This window comes from Uloborus diversus, chromosome 3 (genome assembly GCF_026930045.1).
Source record: "Uloborus diversus isolate 005 chromosome 3, Udiv.v.3.1, whole genome shotgun sequence".
NCBI classification, from domain to species: Eukaryota; Metazoa; Arthropoda; class Arachnida; order Araneae; family Uloboridae; genus Uloborus; species Uloborus diversus.
In genome coordinates this window covers 103,245,601-103,269,790 of record NC_072733.1, presented here as the reverse complement: position 1 = coordinate 103,269,790, position 24,190 = coordinate 103,245,601, and the positions used below count along the sequence as shown (strand labels likewise).

Below are 24,190 nucleotides of genomic sequence, written 5' to 3'. Positions count from 1 at the left end.
GGCAGAGAACACGCGCGCGCTACTCAACTCGGCTCTGCGGAGACGCGCGCGCGAGCGGAGATAATACTCGTGCGTTCAGTCTCTTGGAGCGTGTGCAGTGTGTGTTCGCTCCACAGCGAGTTTTACTGAATGTTACTTTTTAACTTTTTAAATCTTTAATCTTTTAGTAGCATTCTGCTCGTTTTAATGTTGACGTAGTTTTAGCACCAATAAATATTATTTTGAAGGATAAGCATCACTCGTCTTTACTGTGAAAGCATAACGTTAACATTTGACTTTGCGCGGATGAATAAAAAAATCTCTGGCACAAATGTCATCGCTCTAAACTTAAAATTCAGTTGATGGGTTTTATGCCTCCAGGGATAAAATCAAAGGGAAATGACTAGTCCCCAAAGAGTAACCCCAGAACTGTTTTTCACCTAGTTTGGCAATGTAAATGAAGGCACTGTTATGAATCAAACCTCTTCACTCGGCAGAAAATTTCAGCTACACCACTGTACATCTTACTGTTGTTTCTATACTGGGGGAAAAACTGAAATTGAAAATATCTTAAAGCTATGCTTGTGTCATTGAAGCGGAAAATAGAAATGAGCGGATCGACGATAACACCTTGACGTACATTTGGAAATATTTTCAGCTAACATTAGTATATTAGTTTATTTCATGCTTGTAACTTATTTGCTAGCACTTTCTTAATACAAGAATGGCAATGAAACTTCATATCTAAAGATATGCCTAAGAAGTCTACTAAAACTGATGCACTCATTGCTTAGTTGAAAGTTTGTTCAAAGACACGAAGACAAGAAAAAGTGATTAAAGATAGAGAAAGAAGGAAGAAGTATTGATGCAAAAAATTTCTTTCATATATCACTCTTTTACATTTTGGTATGGTTCAAACTACGATTCATTAAGCTGAAGAACTAGTCTCTGATAAATCAAGGCTATTATTTTTCTAAATCGTTAGAGGCTGAAAATTATCCTTAAAAACTGATATCACCATGGTTTGAAATTGTTAACAGTGCACGGAAGCAATCGATTAAAAATAATGAAAGGTGAAAGGAAAGGTTTTAGGTTGAAATAATGCGAATTGCTGACGAAAACTTTGAATTTGTTCCGAACCTGCTAGTTTTAGCAAGAAATTATTCAAGACATGCATGTGGTAACTAGGTAATAATATGAGAATTACTCAAAATTAGAATGCTGTGAGACTGTTTGTTCTACAGTGAAACTGCGCATTATAACAAGCTACCTCTCTGATTTATTGTAAGCAAGGGAATGTGGGGCAAAGTGAAATAGTTCAGATAGCGTAACTTTTTCAAAATGTTCAAATTGAAAATTTGTTATGAAAATTGCAGCACATACAAAAATAACAATGTATTTCATGATAAAACCAGCACTGAAAAGTTATTTGTCATTTTTGGCAGAAATTTGTACCTTCAAGGAAAAATGGGGAAAATCTTCACTTTGTTTTAGTGGGACAAAGTGAAAAATAAAATATTTTCCCGATGATATATTTTTACTTGATTGTTAAAAATATTTTTTTCATCAAATGAATGAGCAAATAAAAGAAAGAATGAATCAATGAACAGATAATGAAACAATAAATGAAAAAATGAATTAATTATTAAATGAGAGCAGAGTAAATATTTCGCCGGTTCACTTTGCTTCGCTATTTCCCTTTGCCATGCATTCCTCTACTAATAATTGAGTTTACAGAAGAGTAAAAAGAACAATTAATTATCAGTTTATCGAGCTTCAGCAAATCTTTATGTTTGTTCAAAAATTATTTCAAAATTGCGTGATATGACAAAAATTATTCCCTTCAAACCCAATTTTTTCAATCTAATTATGAAAATATTAGTTGCCAAAATAACGTTCTTCGTTTGCTTGAAATTACTGGCACAATATACCGGAGTAATTAGTAAATAATACCATATATATATCAGCGAGCGCTTACGGTAATTCCAGGGGCTTACCTGTCACATATCTAGGGGAACGTAACACAGGATGGCCAATGGTATCGAAAAAAACTATTACGTCACGCACTGTTTCGCTTTTTTTTTTCTTTTTTTTTCCTTCCCTTCATTTCCCACAAAATCCCGATGGTGTGTGAAAACGGGGATTTGTCTCAGGTATTTCGGCGGCATCTGTTGAGGGGCGTTGAAGGCTTGTTGCATCGATCCAGGAAGCAGAGCATCGCTCGACACCGACAAGAACAGACGATTCGAGAGAAACTCTCGGTTTTCCCTCACTGTTTCGTTTCTCGAGACTTGGAAGAAACGTGGAGTCAATATATTTTTGCGAAATAAGTTATAAAAGAAATGGTAAGGGTTCTTTTTTTTTTTTTTCTTTTTGGAAATAGTAATTATTTGTTTGCCTATGGCGTTCATTTTCATTTTGAAAATGAAGCGCAGCGACAATGTAATGACAAAGCGCAACACATTTGAAAGTTTTGTTTGTAATAGTTAAATTTGTTATAGTAACGAGAAGAGATTTTAAAAAACATTTTGTGTGATACATTACGCTTTTATACATAATGCTGTATTATTTTATTACCTTAAGTAGTACATAATACATTCCAATACTGACTTTTTCAGAACAAATTCATAAAAATTCTTTGCAAGATGCTACAGTATTAGATAAAAGAAACTCCGTTTCAGCAACCTGTTACTTTGAAAACTTTCCCTAGTTAATTATTACAGGAGGAAAAAAAAAACATTTCCCGCTTTTAATAATGAATATTAGTTCTTCTACAATTTATGTTTTCCCAGAATGAATTTCTAAAATAAATCGTAACGCAATAATTTATTAAAGCTCTCTGCATTGATTTTTTTTCTTCTGAGTGTCGTCTTTAATTTATGTGTGTTGTTGGGGGACTAACCAAACTGATGCACAAAAACACTTTTAAATTAAATTTTACAATTTAAAATACTTAAATAAATCTATGACCACGGGTCTAACATTTTTTTCACTATATGAAACCTTGTCTTACATTTAAGCTTAATTCACTCATTGAAATAAATTTATTGGATAGCTTTGTGAAAGTGCATTCCCCACAAGCAGATCATCAAATGATTCAAAAGGTTTTGCAAGTTTTTGTGTGAGTCAAGCTGTATTTTTCTTTTTGTAAAACAGAAATCATAAATTAAACGCATGAAGTCAGAATTTTAGTTTTTTATTACTAAAAGCAATCAAACTCTCTAGTAGCAGAACTGAAGCTGCTTTGTAGCTTATGGAAAAATATTAAATAATGCTATCACTTTGCAAAACATAATGAAATGAAATTAATGCTCAAAGTTGAATAATATCGAATATAATCATGATATTGCCTCTTTTGGCGAACAGAATGACTGACTAAGTTCAGAGATTGGTTTTTGACACTACACTAAATGAAAAATATTACAACTATAAAATAATAATGATAATAATAATAAAAGGTATTCATTAAAACTAAACGAGCTATTTATTATGTTTTCCCAACTAAAAGGCATAACTGAAAACTACTGTTAAAAATGATTAAATTGTAATCGAAATTTAAAATATATTAATAAAAAATATTATCTGAAGAGCGTGAAAATAAATTCTGAAAAAACTTCTACTGTGACATGCGTTGGAGTGTTATTTTCTGTGCAAATAATAACTTAGCATACCATTAATTTAAAATAATAATTAATGTCATACAATTCCTCCAAAAGAAACGCTTTTATTCTGTTAATAATACACAAATGTCTAATACCTCTTAGATCTTAACTGAACCGATCTCCAAAGAACTTTTGTTAATTGCAAATTTATTAATTTTATTCAATGAATTAAAAATTGTTGGAGACTTTTTAAAATGTGGCCATAGTGTGTAACTGAGTTCAATGTCAGCACTTTGAAATAACCATTAATTTGTTTTTAAAAAGTTATACTGTAGTCACATATAATATGTAGTATTTTATTCTCCCTCCCCCCCGTTTCCTATCCCTCACTGAAATCACCTGTATTTTCAAAGTTTATAAGTAGACGCGCAAGTAACAATAAACTAAATTTACTTTGTTTAAAGTGAGATACTTTCATTTCATAATTTTACTTTAGAACAATTAATTTGTATCTTGTTTATACATAATTGATCATGCGTCTTTGCTTAATGTATTTTACTTTAGAGTTGCTTATTTGAGTTAAACGGATCAAAATATGGCATTGGAGAACAATTTAATATAATTTGCTTTAATAAAAAATTTTGAAAACTTATTTTGAAAAGTAAAGAAAAAGCTTCGAATTACAGTTATATAATTTTTGCATCATTTTTCTAGGTATAGACTACTTTAGTATATGTTTTGTAATTATTGCTGGTTATTAAAATTTTATAATAATGATGACAGTTTATACATGTAAATGCTATTCAACTTGAATGGCTAAAAATGTCCGTTATTTTGATAATCATTTTAAATGTCAAACGTGTATATCTAGTATTAAGTTTTGCTTTACATTGCATAAATAATAGTGTTTATTTTACCTTTTCAACACATTTTTATTGTTAAAATGCATTTAAGAATAAATTAATGAAACGCAATGAAAAATTTGATCATACAAGATTACGTGCACTCTTTTTCTGACATTAAATCTCACCGCGGCAACGGAGACTAAAACTGGAAAAAAAAGTGCTGGAGAGAATTTAGTATTTATGCAATACTATTTTTAGCTGTCTTGGTTTTAATTACTACAATACGTACAAAAACATTTGTGATGCTATATTTGCTGAGACATTCTGAAGTCTAGATTTTTAGTTGATACTTCAGTTCAAAAAGTGTTAATCTTAACTAACACTTTTCGAACTTGAAATTTTGAGAATGTGTCAGTCCTGATAACATAGTTTATACTTCACCACGCAAAAGCTGTGTTAAATATTTTTGTGCCAGTTTTGTGGCAAGAAAGATAATTATATTTTAAATCAATATTTAATGCGTTTTCTAAAGTTTGAGATATGTGTTGCCGCTTTGCGAAGTGAGGCGTACTTCAGTTATTTTAGGCGTACTTTGCGTCTTTAATCATAATATTATACACTTTTACATTCATGCATACCTTACCCCTATTTTGTTTACCAGAACTCTCACGAATTATTTTCATGTTTTTGGAGTGTATTCTATCAAAATCTTTTTAAATGGATTAAACGAATAGTTTACAAAAAAATGAAATGTTATTGCAGCATTATAGTATCGAATGATGAATTAACGATTAAACACAAGATAAACATTAGTAGTTGTCTGAAATCTTTTTTTTTTTTTTTTTTTGTAGCTTCTCTTTTAGAATGCTTCGATTAATTTTTCTTTCCTCTTTTGTCAATCGACGGTTACACACCCAAATTAAAAATGTTGCGTGTTAGGTTTATAATTTGTTTAATAGTTCTTTGCGAAAATTGTTCTCCGATAGCTGAACTTAAGATGTTCATTTTTTTTTTTTTTTTGAAAATTTTGGCAACACGCTTATTATGGTGTTTCTACATTAAGGGAAAGTTTCGAGTACGTACGTGTTAAAAAATCTGAGAGAAAAACTATTGGAAAATACTTAAAAGACATAGTTAGGAAGAGGCGTAAGCAGAGCTTAACTATTTGTATTATATTTTTGTAATTGTGGTCTTCTTCGGACATAAGACTTCGTGGGATGATTGGAAGAATGACTTACATTTATTGTACAATCATTATTAGCATATAATCAAGTAATGTTTTTAAAGTTAAAAGAATAATAATTTGATAGTCACTAACTATGAAATAGGCAAAGAGTTATTTCTAATACAAAAATTTTTTATCATTGGCTTAATGTTTAGTGTATTTCATCACTGAAATATAATATATGGGCACAAAAACTTTGATATGGAATAGCTGATGGTTTTACAGGTGACGTCTTTAACCCCTTCAGACCTGGTGTACGGTAAACCGGACAACCACTTTAAACAGCTGCTAATCATTTAATAATTGATTTAATTAGTTGATTTTTTTGTAGTTGACTCTTTACATTCTGTTTATTATAATCTGTGAAATAATTTTTCGTTTTGGGACTGACAACACTGACATATAAGGATTGAGAGATAGAGAGTGACTCATTTTTCCCACCATGGATTTTCATCTGAAAAGCGAGATTTTTTTCCCGATTTTTTTAAAAATTTATAATCTTTTAGTAATCGTTTCAAATGCTTATATTATGTTTTATAATTGTTTGTAGAACATTTTATAACGAAGTGTGTAACCTAGTAACCTGGTAAACGTCATAAGAAAAAGGACAGCTAAATAACAAAACACGACTAAAATATGTCTTAGCGTGTTGTTTTTAAAGTTTTTTACGCGTCTTGCTTGAAATTATAATTGTAAGGTTTATCATTGTTTATGTTATGAAATTTGATTACATTTACATCTTACTGGTTTCGGGTAAGCCATGTAAATGACAAGATCAAAAAAAAAAAAAAAACACTCACTTCGAAAATGAAGTAAACGTCAGAAGTTGAAAAAAAAAGAAAGAAAGTAGTATAGTTTATTGAAATATATTCTTAAACGGAATGAACAATTTTAAATGCATTTTTATTCAACTATATTGTGTGTTTTTGAATCAAATCTTCCACGGAAAAATGATTCTTTACCCATTTTGTTGACGGGCAGTCCTTGATCAACATTTTCATTCATTTTTTGATTTTGCTTTCACATTATTTATATGTTCTTATGATAAATGATTTTTGATCGTATATATTCAATTGTAAAAAAAATGAGAAGAAATATCTTATTAGTTTGCGCCAAAATTTTGTATTATATGAGATTTACAGCTGTGGAGCAGGCCATGTAAATAAAATTGATATGAAAAATTTTTTAACGAAAAAAAAAAAACTTATCAAAGATACATATTGGTTTTACAGTTCTAAGGAAATACTAATGTATCCAACGGCAAGTATCTTTAAGAAGTTAACCAAAACAAAAAATATCAGCATGGAGCACAAACTTGCTTACTATTGCAGAATCAGCCATAACAGTCTTTATAATAATAAGGGCATCAATAACTTTTTTTCCTGAAAAATGAGAACACAAAAAGATGCGTTTTTGGAAAAATGGTCAAAATTCATTGTCGTTTCGGCTCTAAAACTTGCTGTGCAGTTAATCCATTTTTTAAAACTTTATCATTGAATCAGGAGCAATTTTACATTGCAGATTAATTCTCAAAACCCGGTACTATACTGAAACCCGGCGTATACCAATTCTGTCACCGAAAAATTCTAAATCCGCTATGTGTTTGCAAAGAAAATTGCGTCTTCAATTTCGCTATCTGAAAAAAAAAGTGTCAAATATTGTAAAAAACAATATCAAAATTAATTCACTACATTAAATTCTGTGATTTCAAAATGAGATTAAAAAATCAAATTAAGAAAATACATAAATCGATTTTTTTTCTTTACCTTGAACAGTTTTGCAAATTTACATATCGCGTTTTGGATATACAAGGACGGTATTTTAATTTTAATTTAATGTGTACAAAACAATAAAAACGCCCTTTCAACTGAAATGTAATCAAGATATTAAACATATGTTTTACGGCGCATTCTTGAAGTAATATTTGTTAACCAAATGACATCATATTTGAAAATATACCTCTGTCTAATCATGAAATAAAGTTGCTAATAAAAGTACATATTATATTCAGCACGTTTTTACCAGTATAATGAATTTGAAAAATTCTTTTGAAATGTTAATACTTTGAGAAATTATATAGATATCGTACAATTAAGTAACTTTTTTTCTGGTACTATATGAATAGTACTGTTGAATAGTAACATTAAAAAACAACTCTTCTAAACGTCAGATTAATGGAGAAAACAAAATTCTTATTTTTGATAATCCTCCCATAAATGTAATCGTATAGAACAGCGCAGAGAAGAAATCACAAAAAAAAAAAAAAAAAAAAAAAAACTATTCAAAATGACCATATACAAAGCTGTTTACTAAGCTTAGCAAAGTTGTATTTAAAAGAGGAGAGTAATTCGTCAGCATTTCAACTGGAGTCTTCATGAGTCTATAAAAATGCTAAGCAATACAAAGTTTAAGCAAATCAAGGTGGAAACAAAATTTCAGTCACTAATATGGCTTAAATGTGCTTTGAGAACTGCATTAATTTGTCATAATCGTCTTTAATAATAAAATTCATAAAATACCATTTCTTAGAAGTAAAATTTCATTATAGAAAATAAATAAGAGTCAAATGTTCTGATTTAAACTCACTTTATTACTAATGAAATTTGCAGCAACTAATGTACTTATGATTGTATAGCTGAATAATCAACTGGTTGCTTTTAAATTCACCCGAATATATTTTAAGGGGTAAATTGCAGTTTAACGCTTTACAAAGTTATTAAGTTGATAAGTTTTTTTATGACTTTTTTCAAGACTGAATCCTTTCTTAATAGATGCAAGTATTTAATAACTGGAGTAAGAATTTTTTAATGGTATACTAAAATTTAGTAAGTGCTCAAAGAAAATAAGGTCATATTTATGTTGAAATAAAAAAAAACGAATTATTTGAAGTTTTTCAGTATTGTTTACTTTCGGCGGGCTTAGCTTCTAGTATAATTATTTAGATTAAATTGAAAACACAGAAAATAGCAAGAATGCGTGTGTGATGATAAATTTAGAAAAATGCAATGCATAAAAAATATAATGTCATGGTAACAATCTTCTAGGAAATAGAAATAACACAAATTCAGATTCGGTTTGAATAACTTGAAAATTACTTTTCAGTTTTCTCTAAAACTTTGAAATGCTATACCTTGTTCAACAGTGCAGCTTTGCATAATGAGTTATTTTCAATAAACGTTTACCTATGTTAATTAATTCTTAAACGAATGGATATACCCAAGGTTGCTTTTTAAATTTTAGAAAATTGTTATTTGACGTAAAAAAAAGTGGATAAATGAGCTTTATGAAGAGCATAAAGTTTTGTGGAGTATTTGGTAACTGAAACTTTAAAAGAAAAATCCTTCTACGACGATAGAAAAACAATCTGACTTGTTCTTGTTAAGAGTCAAAGAAAAATAATTTAGATAACAGAATGTTTGAAAAAAAAAATTCTGAAATGGAATAGTGGCAAATTATTAAACTATCCCGTATGAGATTATAAGTAATAAATATTGAAAAGGGCAGTTTAAATGCAGTAAAGTACGTGTTTAGTCGACAAATAAAATCTGAAATTCATTACGAGAGTGGCGTTGCATACAGAACGCATTTACACCAAATGAGACACCAGACGAATCCATTTCTATTCCCTTCCCCTTATTCAATCCACATAAGAGGAAACTTTTCGAGCAACATACTTGGAACGAAGGTTAAGACGAACATTGTTTTAACATTTACACAAGGTCGTATTGCGGATGTAATATACCCAATTTTTTTTATTTTGATTATTTATTTTAAAAGCATATGAACAATCGTCTTTATGCGCAATATTTTATGAGGGTCTCAGTTTTTGTTAAGACGGTGTCATAGAGTTTAAGTTTGTCATCAGGAGGTAAATGCCTTTCATAATGCATTTAATACCTCATATACTAAAATACTAGTGAACGTGTTGGTATGGAGAGATGTAGGGGAATGTGGGACAAAGTGAAATAATTAAGACAGCTTACTTTTTTCAAAATGAGCAAATTAAAAATCTGTTCTGAAAATTACGGTACAGAAAGAAAGAACAATATGTTTTGCCTAGCATGCACTTGAATGACTGTACAAAGCATTGAAAATACAATTTAGCTTAATATTAAACACTGCACTGAATATTAGTAAGTTTCAAGTAACAGTTAAAATGTTAATAAAAATAACTTCATCAATGACAAAAATAATTTTTGACTAGCAATATTACAATATGACAAAATATTACAATATGACTGACTATCAATTTTTAAAAATTGCTTGCGTTATTATATTATTTGATTTTAAGAAGTAATTTTTTCTTGATTAGAATAGACTACATGTGTTATTTAAAAAACCAAACCCAGTCCCACGACAGCCCAAGGGTCAAGGCTTATTGTGTCCATCTCAGACTTCCTGACCAAGGGCTCTGGAGTGCTAGGCGGATGTTCAGGTTAGGTGGTCAGCAAAACGTGGAACCCCCAGGGTTAAGTTCCCAAGTACGCTTGGTACGCATTTTATCAACCCATTGAAGGGACGAATGGCTGAGTGAACCATGCCCAACCCGGGAATAATTCCCGAGTCTGCGACGTGGAAGCGCGAAGCGCTACAACTGAGCCACTGGTCTTCACATGTTTTACTACATAGTTAAAATAATTACTAGGTATGTGCCGCTAAAAGCAAAGTAACTAATTCACTATTTTACTTTGCTCCACATTCCCCTACTTCAAAAGTTTATCTCGATTCTCCTAAAACACTTTCTCTGCTGTCCTTACGTGTTATATATCTCATTTTTAAAAAATTTTTAAATGACTAAGTAAATAATTCTTATGAATCAGATTCTCATAATTAAAATTTCGTTGATAAATTTGCTCTTTTGGCTTCTAGCATGTAGGAAGACAAAGATATTTTAATGAATAATTTTTAAGCAATAAGACTATAAATGATAGGTGATACTTAGGAGCAAGTGTAGCAGAAAACAACATACTTTATGAATTTTCATGTATTGGTAATAGCTGTTTTTAGCTAGTTTTTGTGAGGCCCAAAGCAACTCTCCCGTGGGAAAATATGCACGCATCTAGAGATCATTATATAAATGCCTACTGAAAAATTCTTCAAAGTTACATATAAAACTTGTTTTTCATTCGTTAACATACGTTATATATATATATATATATATATATATATATATATATATATATATATATATATATATATATATATATATATATATATAGAGCTGCCAACTGCTACGAAAAAATCGTAGTTTCTACGAATTACAGCTTCAAACTATGACGCTACGAAAGCGGGTCCAAAAATTATGATTTTCTGTTTTTTAAATTTATTACGCAAAGTTTAAAAAAACAGCATGAAAACTAAACAGGTAAGTTCAGAAAATCAAACTTCTACAGTACTGGCCAGAATGGATGACTCACCACACAAAACTGATGTTTATAAATGCACAAGAATAATTGCATTTAACTGAGCATTTATTTTTGGGGATTATTAATTTAGTTATATAAGTAAAGTATGCATACATAATTGATAAAGGGTTCAATATTTGATGTGGAAACCTTTTTTTTTTTTTTTTCAATACATCTTAGATACGATCAGGCATGGAAATACAAAATTTTTCTCAATAGTCTGTTGTAATTTCTGTTAACCATACTTGTTTTATAGTTTCTCTTAAGTCTGAAAGTGAAGTGGGGTTACACTCAGAAACTTTGCGCTTAAAATTACCCAACAGTTCTCGATTGGGTTTAGATCCGGGGACTTTCCGGGCCATGACCCAAGGATCTGAAAATCCTTCTTTGCAATCCATGTCTTAACACATTTACTCTGGTGGCAGTGTGCTCCATCATGTTGGAAGTGTGTGCATTAGTTGATATTCATAATAATTTAACTTTTCTTTCAGCATATTGAAATAAACAGTTCCATTAATTGATGTGCCTTCAGGCATGAACCACAATCCATGTCTTCATTTGGCGCAAATGGATCATGAGTTTTGCAGTATTCTTCATGGAGGGCATAATGTATAATTGACAGTCTCTTTTATTGGGAGACCTTTGTATGTTTCCACAAAATGCCTAAAACTGCGGTACTTGAGTCTCGTCTGAAAACATCACGTTTCCATTGCTTTGCAGTCCACCCCTGATGCTTTTACAAAATGTCAGACGGTCAGCAGTGTTTTTTGGGAGACAATTTTGGCTTCTTAGCAGGCTTGTAGGACTTTAAATTGACATTAAATAGCCTTCTACGGATTACCCTTTGGCTAGAGACAATCGGATTTGGCATCACCTTTTGGTAAACCAGGTTGGATTGCTTTCTCTGGTTGTCTCGGTGACTTTTTCGCTGCGAAAATTATGGAATCATCCATGCGCTTGCTTGTGCTCTTGTGACCCAATAGCAGAAACTTTCTAACCAGTCTGCGACACTATTTCGGGCAGTTGAAAATAACCTGCAGCATTATCATCAGTTTTAATTATTTTAAGTTTTCATAAAATACACAAGCAAAGGTCAAGACTCAGAAATTTTCCAACTGGCCAGTGGCCACTAGACCTGAAAAACTTAGTGGCCACCACTGTCGCCGCGTTTTAAAGTATAAAAAAAGGGAAAGGGGACAGTTTTCACGACTTTCATAAAAAATAAATAGAACTCTGCGCACTATGAAAAGCAATTATTCAATACATATTTATTTAAATGTGGAATATTTAAGTTAAAATAGGTTTTTGAATTTTTTTTTCAGAAAATGAATCAATAAATAAATTAGTGAATGAGAAGTTGGCAGGAAACTGCATTTTAGATGAATGTTTCAGTTTGTAGCAAAGCTTCGAAAGCAAATACAAGTATGCAGGTAATAATTTACATTTTTTATGAAAATCATTTGAAAAGAAACATGATTTACTGTACATTATATGGAATCTTCAATAGTTTGTATTGAAGTAAACATCAAATTATGTTTTTGGAAACTTAGGAAAGTAATAGTCTCGACTATTTCCATCTTGCAAATGACCAAACATGGTGTCGACGCGAAAAATGCATGATTCTAAATAGATTTTTGAATTTGTAACATAAAAGTAGGAAAAAATTCAAAATCCTTAAAAAACTACAACTTAGATGAAATAGTCAATTTTTAGCACATTAGCCTCTAAAGCAATGAAGATAAGATAACATTCTGAAGATAAAATTTTGCATTTTTAAAGACAATAATTAAGAATTATCCGAAAAAATGGCACATTTTGCATAATTTTTAACAGTTTGCATTGCAAAAAACATCCAGTTATGTTTATGAAAACGTAGGCACTTACCAAGTCTTGTGTACCAACATCTTGGGAATGACCAAACATGGCGGCTACGCCGAAATTAAGAGGCATTGTCTTTAAGACTCAGGCAGTTTACGGCATTTGTGATTGTTGACATTTTTAATTTATTTTATTTTTACATATGTTGTTCCTTATCATGAATGTAATGTTTGTGCCAAATATGAGCTTTGTCTGCCGTACCGTTTTTGAGAAATTAAATTTTTTAATTTAGGGGGCGTGGCACATTTTTGCGTGTTTTTCAAATTTGCAGATTTTAAAGTTCTTGTTGCTTTAAGCGCCCCTATAATGACATGGATTTTTAAATTCCATACTAGTATATGGTCTTCTTAGATACTATTACAGCTGTCAAATCGGTGTCACTACGAGGGGGACGGCCACAAACTCCGTTTAAAAAGTGACCGAAAATGAATTTTCTCAAAGCGCCTTCATGATGACACCAACGTTTTTACATAAATTCCTAGCTACACTTGCATACATCAAAAATGTGTAATAAAATTGGTGTCACTATAAGGGCGCCAGAAGATATTGGAACTTTTATGTGATAAATTTCACAAAAATGCAAATGTTTAAAATCTAACTACCACTCTCGCTCTCATAGCAGAGATCTGAAACTAATTAAGTTTGATAACCAACATGTTCATCTAACATATGAACTAAAAAAATCGGTGTCACTCCTATTACTTTCGGAAATATAATCATTCGAAATTAGTATGTTATGCAGTTATTTTAAAAAAGACTTTTCTAACTGGAATGGCTTTTTGCACGGTTTGTTTCAAACTTTAATATAAAATTATAGTGATGACACCAAAAATAATATGTTTCTAATGCTTTTTATGGAAAAGACTTTATAAAAAGTATTAGAAACACAGTAAATCGATATAGGTACAGATGGACGTATTGTGTAATGTGCATTGTAGGCTAAAACAGTCGTACTAATATTCATATTTTTTCAACCATACTAATTTTTTATCTGTTATTTATGTTAAAAATGCAACTTTTTATAACATAATGTCTTAAATAGTTATGAACATAGTGTATTATATAGCGAGCATTCAGAATCTGAAACATAATTTGAGGATGACATAGACTAAAACAAAGAACACATAAAAAATCAAATCACCCAGTTTCAGAAAGACGGTCATCTCTTGTTGATATCTGGTAATTTTGTAGCATAAAAGCACGGGAAAACATGGTATCCCGGAGAAATAGTAGAAGTTGACCATTTGTAAGTAAAGGTCAAATGCATAGCAAGAAGGAATAGAATAAATTTATTTGACCGGAAAAAAGGCGAGTATTATCTAAACATATTATGCACAATAGATCCACCTGTAGCTATATCAAAACGAGCATTTTCTATTCAAGATAAAGACGCTCTTACTGCCCAAAGCTGTTTATGTTAAAGGTTGCTTCTTTGTAATAAATTAAAAATAAATATGGTCAAAAACACTATCTGGATGTGATAAGATTAAATTAACAAAATACATAAATAAACAGAATAAAATAAAAAAATAATAATAATAAATTAAAAAAATACATCACAACATACTAACTTCGAATGATTATATTTCCAAAAGTAGTAGGAGTGACACTAATTTTATTAGTGCAAATGTTAGACAAACATGTTGATTATCAAGCTTAATTAGTTTCAGATCTCTGCTATGAGGGGCTAGTTGTATTCAGATTAGCAAATGGTCAACTTCTACTACTTCTCCCGGATACCATGTTTTCCCAAGCTTTAGTGTTACAGAATTACCAGATATCAACAAGAGATGACCGTCTTTCTGAAACTGGGTGATTTGATTTTTTATGTGTTCTTTGTTTTAGTCTATGTCATCCTCAAATTATGTTTCAGATTTTGAATGCTCGCTATATAATACACTATGTTCATAACTATTTAAGACATTATGTTATAAAAAGTTGCATTTTTAACATAAATAACAGATAAAAAATTAGTATGGTTGAAAAAATATGAATATTAGTACGACTGTTTTAGCCTACAATGCACATTACACAATACGTCCATCTGTACCCATATAGATTTACTGTGTTTCTAATACTTTTTATAAAGCCTTTTCCATAAAAAGCATTAGAAACATATTATTTTTGGTGTCATCACTATAATTTCATATTAAACTTTGAAACAAACCGTGCAAAAAGCCATTCCAGTTAGAAAAGTCTTTTTTAAAATAACTGCATAACATACTAATTTCGAATGATTATATTTCCGAAAGTAGTAGGAGTGACACCGATTTTTTTAGTTCATATGTTAGACGAACATGTTGGTTATCAAACTTAATTAGTTTCAGATCTCTGCTATGAGGGCGAGAGGGGTAGTTAAATTTTAAACATTTGCGTTTTTGTGAAATTTATCACATAAAAGTTCCAGTATCTTCTGGCGCCCTTATAGTGATACCAATTTTATTACATATTTTTGATGTATGCAAGTGTAGCTAGGAATTTATGTAAAAACGTTGGTGTTATCATGAAGGCGCTTTGAGAAAATCGGCATTGAATGTAGTAAAAAAAATCATTTTCGGTCATTTTTAAACGGAGTTTGTGGCCGTCGCCCTCGTAGTGACACCGATTTGACAGCTGTAATAGTATCTAAGAAGACCATATAATAGTATAGAATTTAAAAATCCATGGCATTATAAGGGTGCTTAAAGCAACAAGAGCTTTAAAATCTGCAAATTTGAAAAACACGCAAAAATGTGCCACGTCTCCTAAATTTAAAAATTTAATTTCTCAAAAATGGTAAGGCAGACGAAGCTCATATTTTGCACAAACATTACATTCATGATAAGGAACAACATAAGTGAAAATAAAAAAAAATAAAAATGTCAACAATCACAACCTGCCTGATCCTTACAGACAATGGCTCTTAAGATTTAAATTTTTGAATTTGTTGCAAAAAAATAATTGAAAAATAAAAATCTTCATGTGATTACACTTTAGTTGAAAAGTTTTTAGCGCTTTTGAGTCCAAAGGAATGAGGATAAGGTGAAATTTTAAATCTAAAACTTTTCATTTCTCAAAAAAAAAAAAAAAAAAAAAAAAAAAAAAAACTTTAAAAAGTAAAAATTAAACGATTGCTGCACATTTTAGTTATTTTCATTAGTTTTCTGTTAAATAAAACATCCAATTCTGCTTCGTTTTTGAAAACTTAGGCACTTAAGCATCTTATCTACTTTGATCTTGTGAATGACCAAATATGGCGACTATGTTTCTAGCTGATATGCTGAAAGCATCCATCGACGTTCCGGTCAAAAAATGATCTCTAAACGATCTATGCCAAGTTGTATTTCTTTTTTTTTTTAATTTCATTTATTTATTCTTTCTTTCTTTTTGTTCTTTAGTAAAATTGTCTGCAGGCCGCTGAAAAATCTGCGACACACGTCTCGCGTCTCGCAGTTTCTGCTACCGGGTCTTGTGACGACCTTTTGGCTTTGAATATCCAAACATTTCGGTTGTTTTGAAGTTACTTATAGACTTAGAAACTGTCTTTTGCGCCAGTTGTAATCTAGCAGCAACTTCCCGAGTACTAGCACATTAGATAAAATTAGATTTTAATCTCTAAGAACAATAGAAACCTGTGTAAGTTGACCACTTGCGGTGCACTACTTTAGTGGTCAACTTAAACAGGTGGTCAACTTAGGAAGGTTGATTTATATGATAAGGGATAATTCCGTGCCTGAAAAGAAGCGGTCAACTTAGACAGTTGGTCAACTTACAAGGGTGGTCTACTTTACAGGTTTTACTGTAATAAGTTTTCTACTACCGTTTACCGAAAACCATTTGCTGTCTGTCTTCCCCCACACTCTCGTTCATGCCACCCGAAAAAGCAAAAAATGTCTGCTTTTTATACTTTTGTCAACCGAGCCATCTCCATATGTTCTGATCAGACCCTTCTCAATAATGAAATCAATATTTTGAAAGCCGTGGCTCTGGACAGGGGTTATCCTCTTCAGGTCATCGAAAGGGCTTTTTGCAAACTTTCAACCTGGAATAAAACCTCCAACATACGTAGTTTTTCTTCTACAATTTTTGTGGTTTTACCGTTTTATCCACACATTTCTTTTCGTATTTCTAGAATTCTCAGTAAATTTGACTTTCGCGTAATTTACAGACCCATAAACAAACTTTCTTTTTCCAAACTGAAGGACCTAATCCAACCACTTGATCAGTGGGGCATATATCACATTCCTTGTCAATGTAATATCGGTTACGTGGGACAGACAAGGCGTTCACTTAAATTTCGTTTGAAAGAACATGAAAACCACGTTAAAAAACAGGAACTGAACAAATCTTCAATTGCTAAACATTGTTGAGACACAGGGCACAATTTTCTCTTTTCAGAAGCCAAGATCATTTGCAGACCTACAACAGTAGGTGAATTAGATTTTCTGGAATCCTTTTACATTTATAAAAACTTAAATAATCTTTGTAATGAATCTTTTGCTGTTCCGCATTTTTCTCCAATCTTATTCAATCTTATATATTAGAATACGTCATATTTTGCCTCAGCACTCGCTGATAGCTGATTGGTCAATGTTTGTACGGTTACGTATTTAAACTCTCCCCTGACCTTGATTCATCCATTTGTTCATTTCGCATTGAGGAAGGAGGCTATTGCCTCCGAAACCTGTCTCCGTTTTTAAAAACTTTTTATCCTTTTTGTGCTTTTAAACATTGTTCAATTTTTATCTAATTTATCTTGCACAAAGCTATCGCTTTTCAATCTACTATAACCTTCTTCGTTCAAAGTGTTTATTTTTGCATGCATTGTTTTACGGGGCATTTTTATACTATTTCACCCTTCTGCAAAAGTTTGTACGTCAACACACTGTGAATACAACTAATGAACTAACGAAATGTCAAACAAGAACATCTGCACTTTGGTAGACAGCCAAAACAAACATCTGTCGCCAATATGTCACTATGAATTTGAAAAAACAAGTGAGTCATCCATTCTGGCCAGTACTGTAGACGTGTGCTAACGGTCTCTGTGCAACAAGCATCGCTCTTCGAAAGTTATCTTGTGTAAAGATGGATCGGTTTCTAAGATCGCAACGCTGTTCCAGTTATTGAATCTTCGGCAAAAAGGCAGAAAAACAACCAAAAATTCCTTGAAGAATATACATTTTTTATTCCGTTTCAATATTTTCTGTATCATATTTGACATTTGTTAAGTAGCTTTGTTTTTGTTCTTTATACTGTTGACAATTCATCACTGTTTAAACCTGCGGCAGCGGCCACGCCCCCCCCTGCAAAATTCTGCTACGCTTTCGGATTTTTAAAAGTTGGCGGCTCTCTCTCTCTCTCTCTCTCTATATATATATATATATATATATATATATATATATATATTAGGGTGTCCCAAAGAAAAATGAAAGTTGTTTTTTTTTAAACGCATACCCTCTTATTTTTTTTCCTTTTATATCAAAACCGTTGTAAAAAAAGCTTCATGGAATTTGAAGCACGGTAACCCGTGCCGACTTGCGCCTAAAGGCCTAAACGTGTAAATAGCACGTGTATTCATAAGCAAGCGAACGCTGGCGACGCGATACTTTGCGAAGCTCAAATTAGCTGTAAATAGTGCACAGAAAACAAATGAAAACAGAAAAACATATGTTGGTAGGAGGGTGGGAGGACTTATCCGTGGCAATTTTCAAACCGTCAAACGTATCAGTACGAATACATTCCAGTCAGCGAGCGCAGTATAGTCCTTCCATAGGGATCGAAACATGGCTGTGGAATTGCAATGTTCGAAAAAAGAGATATTTTTAATAGGAGTCGCGTAAAACACCAAATTACGGGCTTGAAACTTCCCTCTAGCGGCCAAGTTCTGTCTGTTTTGTTTTATGACATTCGAGAAGTAAATTTAACCATCAGTGAAAGTGCAAATCTCACTATTCGGGAATGCATCATCTTTTAGGAAAAGGCACGCATTCCCACCAAATTGTTGCCAAATTGTGTGAATAAACTTAAAAACCTGTATCAAATTTAGAGAGACTTACAAAAAAATGCAAAGAAACTGCAAGAAGTATTCAGGCAGCGCCAACAAGAATTTGAGAGTAATTTAAACAATTTATTCAATATTGCACATGCTGATGCACTTCGGTTAATCAAAATAGAGGAACATGGGATTTTCTTGCAACTCCAAATAGAGCCCGGCCGACATTGTCATTTTAGGTGGAGCGGATAAAAAACTGGCCGACAAAGAGGAAAGGGCTCGACTTTGAGCTGTTAAAGAAGAAAACAGGCGTATTAAATATGATTCTGCTTCAACATCCTCGGAATTGTATGAACCTGTACAAGAAGATTCCTCTTCGAACTCTAGTGAAAATATTAATGCAGAAGATTTCCCTGAAACATATAAATCAGAACCTGGAACAAGTTTATCAGAACCTGGAGCAAGTATATTAGAACCTGAAGCAAGTATATCAGAACCTGTAACAAGTATTCCAGAACCTGGAACAAGTATTATCAGAACCTGGAACAAGTAAATATGCAATGAGGAGCGATTTTATTACTCCAAAGTCAGTTGCTTCATTGGACAGGTGTCCAAGCATACGAGATTATGTGTTTATTTCTGAAGCTACTATTGACGTACTTGGGTGTAACATTGATGAATTTGATGAATTTCCCATAGGTAAATCTCTAATTCAAAGAATTCGATCCGAAAAGCGGAAGGAGCACGAGGAAAGAATAAAAATTGGTTTTCAGTACGAGGTACCATATGTAGTGAGTTTACCTTGGAATAAGAAGAAACTGTTGCCTGCTTTGGGTGCTAAAAAATCAAAAGAAGATCGCTTATCTATAGTTTTTCATATGGATGCGACGAACAACTCATTGCTGAGTCTAAACTGGATAATTCTACTGGAAAAGAACAAACACAGACTGTTTGAAAGGCAATTTTAGATTGGAATCTCGAAGACAAAGTTAAAACTCTCTGTTGTGATACTACAGCTTCCAAAACAGGTCCTTTAAGTGGCTCTTGCGCTATTCTTGAGCAAAAACTTGATAGAGAAATGCTTTCCTTTGCTTGCTGCCATCATATATATGAACTGATCCATCCCACTAAAATACAGTGCTATGGAGGAGCTGCGGAGTTGTTCCGAACTGTACCCTAACTTGAAAAATTTACTTGACTTTAACCGTGCTGAACTTACTGATATTACGGTCAGGGATGACTATCAAAAGTTGATATAACTGCCTATCATATTTTTAGGTGGAGATACAGAAAATGAATTTAAAATAAGACCACCGAGAGTCATGCACAAGCTCGATGGATTGCTCGAGCGATTTACTCCCTAAAACTATTACTGTTTAGTTCACAACTAAAATTAGATACGAAGGAAAATGAAGCATTTTTTGATGTCTGCTTGTTTTTATTGACAACATACGTGAAACCATGGCTTCAATGCATTTTGACAGTCAAAGCACCCAAAACAGATTTGTGCTTTTTGAAAAAAAGTGTACGAAAATGTGGACCCAATTATCCCTAAAGCTGCTCTACAAAAATTAGTCCAGCTTTTATGGTATGGTCAATAATATTTCATTCCTTGATGTGAAAAAGACTATCTCAATGCTTAGAGCAGTATACTATGCAGCTGAAAGAGCGGTAAAAATGATGCAGGACTTTCATGGTTTGCTAACAGCTGATGAGGAACAAAAACAATTTGTGTTACGTTGCGTGCAAGAGCACCGGAAGCTCTATTCTGACTTCAAAAAGCAAATATTGAAATAAAAAAATGTGCAGTAATGTTTCTTGTAGTTTAATATTGCTGTATATATCTGCTTTAAATAAATTGATGTTGCGTGCAGCAACAAATTATACAGTTAGCAATATTTCCACTGTAGTCGCCGTACAGGATTTCAGGTCCTTCAACTTTGACCTCAAGTCGGCACGGATTCTCGTTATTTTATTGCAATAAAACTTTTTTCTCATGCTTCTGAGGTGAAAATGAAAAAATTTGGAGGGTATGCGTATTCGATTTCACAAATTGTTTTTTCGCCATTATATCTTGAGACACCCTAATATATATATATATATATATATATATATATATATATATATATATATATATATATATATTATAAATTCTTACATTTCTTGTTCAAAAAACGTGTTAAAATGCAACACAACACTTTCTTGATAAATAAAACGTAGAAAGTAAAAAATGTGAGAGAGATATCCTTTTTCCGATACCTTTCTCCAAAAGATTAGCCTTAGATAGTTAATTTCTGAAACTTTAACAAAACAGTTCGTACACAATAAAATGGTATAGATAATGTTACCTTATCAGAGTATTATATTGCTGTTTACGAGTTGCTTATTCATTTATTATTTATTTTATTATGTTATTCATTTATTTATTGCACTGTAAAAAAATTCCGAAACGTTACTGGTTATTTCCGTGGAACGTCTCGGGATTTCACACGTTTTCACCTATTTCCCGGTAAAAACAAGTATCTTCACAAAAAAGTTTCCTGAATCGCTACAAGTTGCACGCGTGCAGACTTTACACTGTTGTGGAAAATATTTTTAGCAACCAGTTTAAAGATTGAATGAGCGTATTTATTAAGTGTATCGGCCCAAGGTTTCTTACGGCCTGTCCAGGTTGACTAAGCTCCAAATGAGAGCGAAAAAGTCAATGGATAGCTACAGCTTTGCAAGGCAGGAATTGCAGGCAAGAGATATGGTTGGTTCCTTCTTGCATAGCGTTGACCGTGGTCGTTCTGATTTTAATGGAGCCTTCTTCGTAAATCAGGACGGTTCTAATCAATAACACTAAACCTATTCAATATTTCTAGAAGGTTCTAGAGACATGACTGGCTTTAACAGGGGAGATTTCGCATTTCTTCAGAAAGTTTCAAGTTTAATTTCGGAAAGGTTACTTACTTTTAGCGGAAATCGTTCCTGGCTTTTCCAAGACATATTACTGGAAGAAATTGGGCATATCAGGTGCCTAGTATTTTCCAGGAACGTTTCTGAATCGTTTTTACAGTGTGACTTTTATTTTTTAAAGCGTTTAAAACCTACGGTTTTTGCTCAAATTCATACTTAGAAGAAAACGTGGTATCTCCGAATGAATGGTGTTACAAAAGAAAATGTATTTTTCTCAAGAATAATAGTTTTGATTATTTTTTTACCAACCCTATTTGCCTTATTTAGAGCATTGTTAGTATTTCCAGATGAATAGAGTTATTTTTCAAGCTCGTTTAGTGAAACATTTGATTAACACAGTAATTGCATAAGATTCGTTGCAATATATTCGTATGCCTCTAAAACCCGTTCAACTCAAAAAAAGTGGATGCTCTATTTTTTTAGGAATTGCAGTACTCAATGATACTGATCAACAGATAAAAATCAAAACGTTTTAAATGACGTTTTCTTCTAAATTGAAAAAAAAAATGATTTAAAAGTATTTTTTGCTTAAAACACTGTAGCAAGAAAAAAAATTAAACACATATTTTCAAATAGCGCACATCGTTTAAACTGAAAAATAATTGTCTTCCAGAATTTTTTTTTTTGTCCCATTAAGGAGATTTTTGTCGAAAATCATTATTGAGATAAATTAGTGTACATTTTTTGTCGTAAATTACAAGCGAGAAATTGCGCCCATGTTACTATTTTTGACGGACTGTATCGAGATGGGAGGCTTTTTTTGGGGGGGGGGGGGACTAACTTATTTTCTTCTGAATTTTAACATGTTTAATTAATTCCGAGACCATGAAAGTAACAATCGCTCTAAAAATTGCGAATGGGAGAGGATGAGGCACAAAGAGACAAAAATTATAAAATTCAAGAAATTTAGAAACTTTGATTATATGAGAAAATTTTTATGGTGGATTTGTAATGCAGCTTAAGAAAACAAACTTTTGAGACTTAGAAACCCTTTTCAAAGAAAGCCTATCAAAACTTGAAAATGTCCACTTCATCCCTTTGCTTCTCATTGCCACATGTAACGTTTTCTCGAACATAACGACTGTTTTTCCCCCAGTCGCATGAATGATTTGAATCGAGGTGGTTTTTTTTCGATGTAATGTATTCATTTCTTTTAGTTTCAGTATTCTTCAACACGTGTGCCAAACGAATCATTACAAGCTTGTAAAAAATGTACTGCTCTGATATTACTGTTAGGTCCATTTTATGCTGTGAAATATAAATTGTGTCTCAATAGGACATGACTGAAAGTTTAACAACTTATGACATTGCAGATTTTTTATCAAAAAAAAAAAAAAAAAAGAATAAGTTCTATCTATGTTACAGTTTCTAAGCAAATATATTTGCAATAGACGAGAATCAAACACATTTAACAAGTGAATTTGTGGAAAACAAAAATTTGTGGAGAATAGTTTAATAACTTGTTGAATAAGAACACACTATTGCGTACGATAGAATGTATTCTCTGAAAATGCATACTTAACTAAATTAGTGCTAGTGTTGCCAAACAGAAAGTTAAAATCGAACATCACAAATAATAATCTATATATATAAAAATGAATGTTTGTCTGTATGTCATCCATGAACTCACAAACTACCCGGCAGATTTGGCTGAAACTTTCACCGTTTGTTATTTTTGGTACTGGAAATGTTTATAGACTAGTTCGAAAAAAATCCGATCGGTAGTTCCTTTTTTATTCCAATTTAAGTCACAATTCATTGGATGAATACGAATAAAATTATCGGCTGCAGAAATTAATTCGCGTGAAAGATCTCATTGATAAGAAGTTAGCTGTTGCCATTTTTCTTGAGTTTGAACAAATAAATTCTTTCTTTATTGTTTTATGGCTTTTCATGCAACGGGGGGATTTAAAACTTTTTCTATTTGATATTTTTAGCGATTGATTGATCTTGCAAACTGCGTGAGTACAAAATTTGAGTATAGTCACGACTTCACTTGATACCTGGACCGATTATTATGAAAATTGCTATATATATGTATTTTTCCACGGAGAAGGTGCATAATATGCTCATTGAAGCCACTCGCCACCAGGTGGCACTGCAGAGTAGCAACTTCTGCCCCGTTCAACCGATTGTCATGAAAATCAGTATAATGATGTATTTTTTTGTTGGCGTAGCAACGCGCGTCGGGTACAGCTAGTACGATATAAAATATATATTCCTACTGTACTATATATTCCAAACAGTATGTTACAAGAAAAGTTTATTCTAAATTTCCCTCGTAATATATTTATTACGTAAAAAACTGTTTAAACAGCTCCAAA

General features: G+C 32.0%; 1 protein-coding gene across 1 annotated transcript in view; it reads left to right on the top strand.

Moving 5' to 3' along the window:
• Nucleotides 1-2,194: 2,194 nt before the first annotated feature.
• Nucleotides 2,195-24,190, top strand: part of LOC129218152 (5-hydroxytryptamine receptor 2A-like) — a 66,952-nt gene continuing 44,956 nt past the window's right edge. Inside the window, exon 1 of the mRNA XM_054852367.1 lies at nucleotides 2,195-2,324. The gene's annotated coding sequence lies outside the window, so the exon portion shown is untranslated. The remainder of the gene's footprint in view (nucleotides 2,325-24,190) is intronic.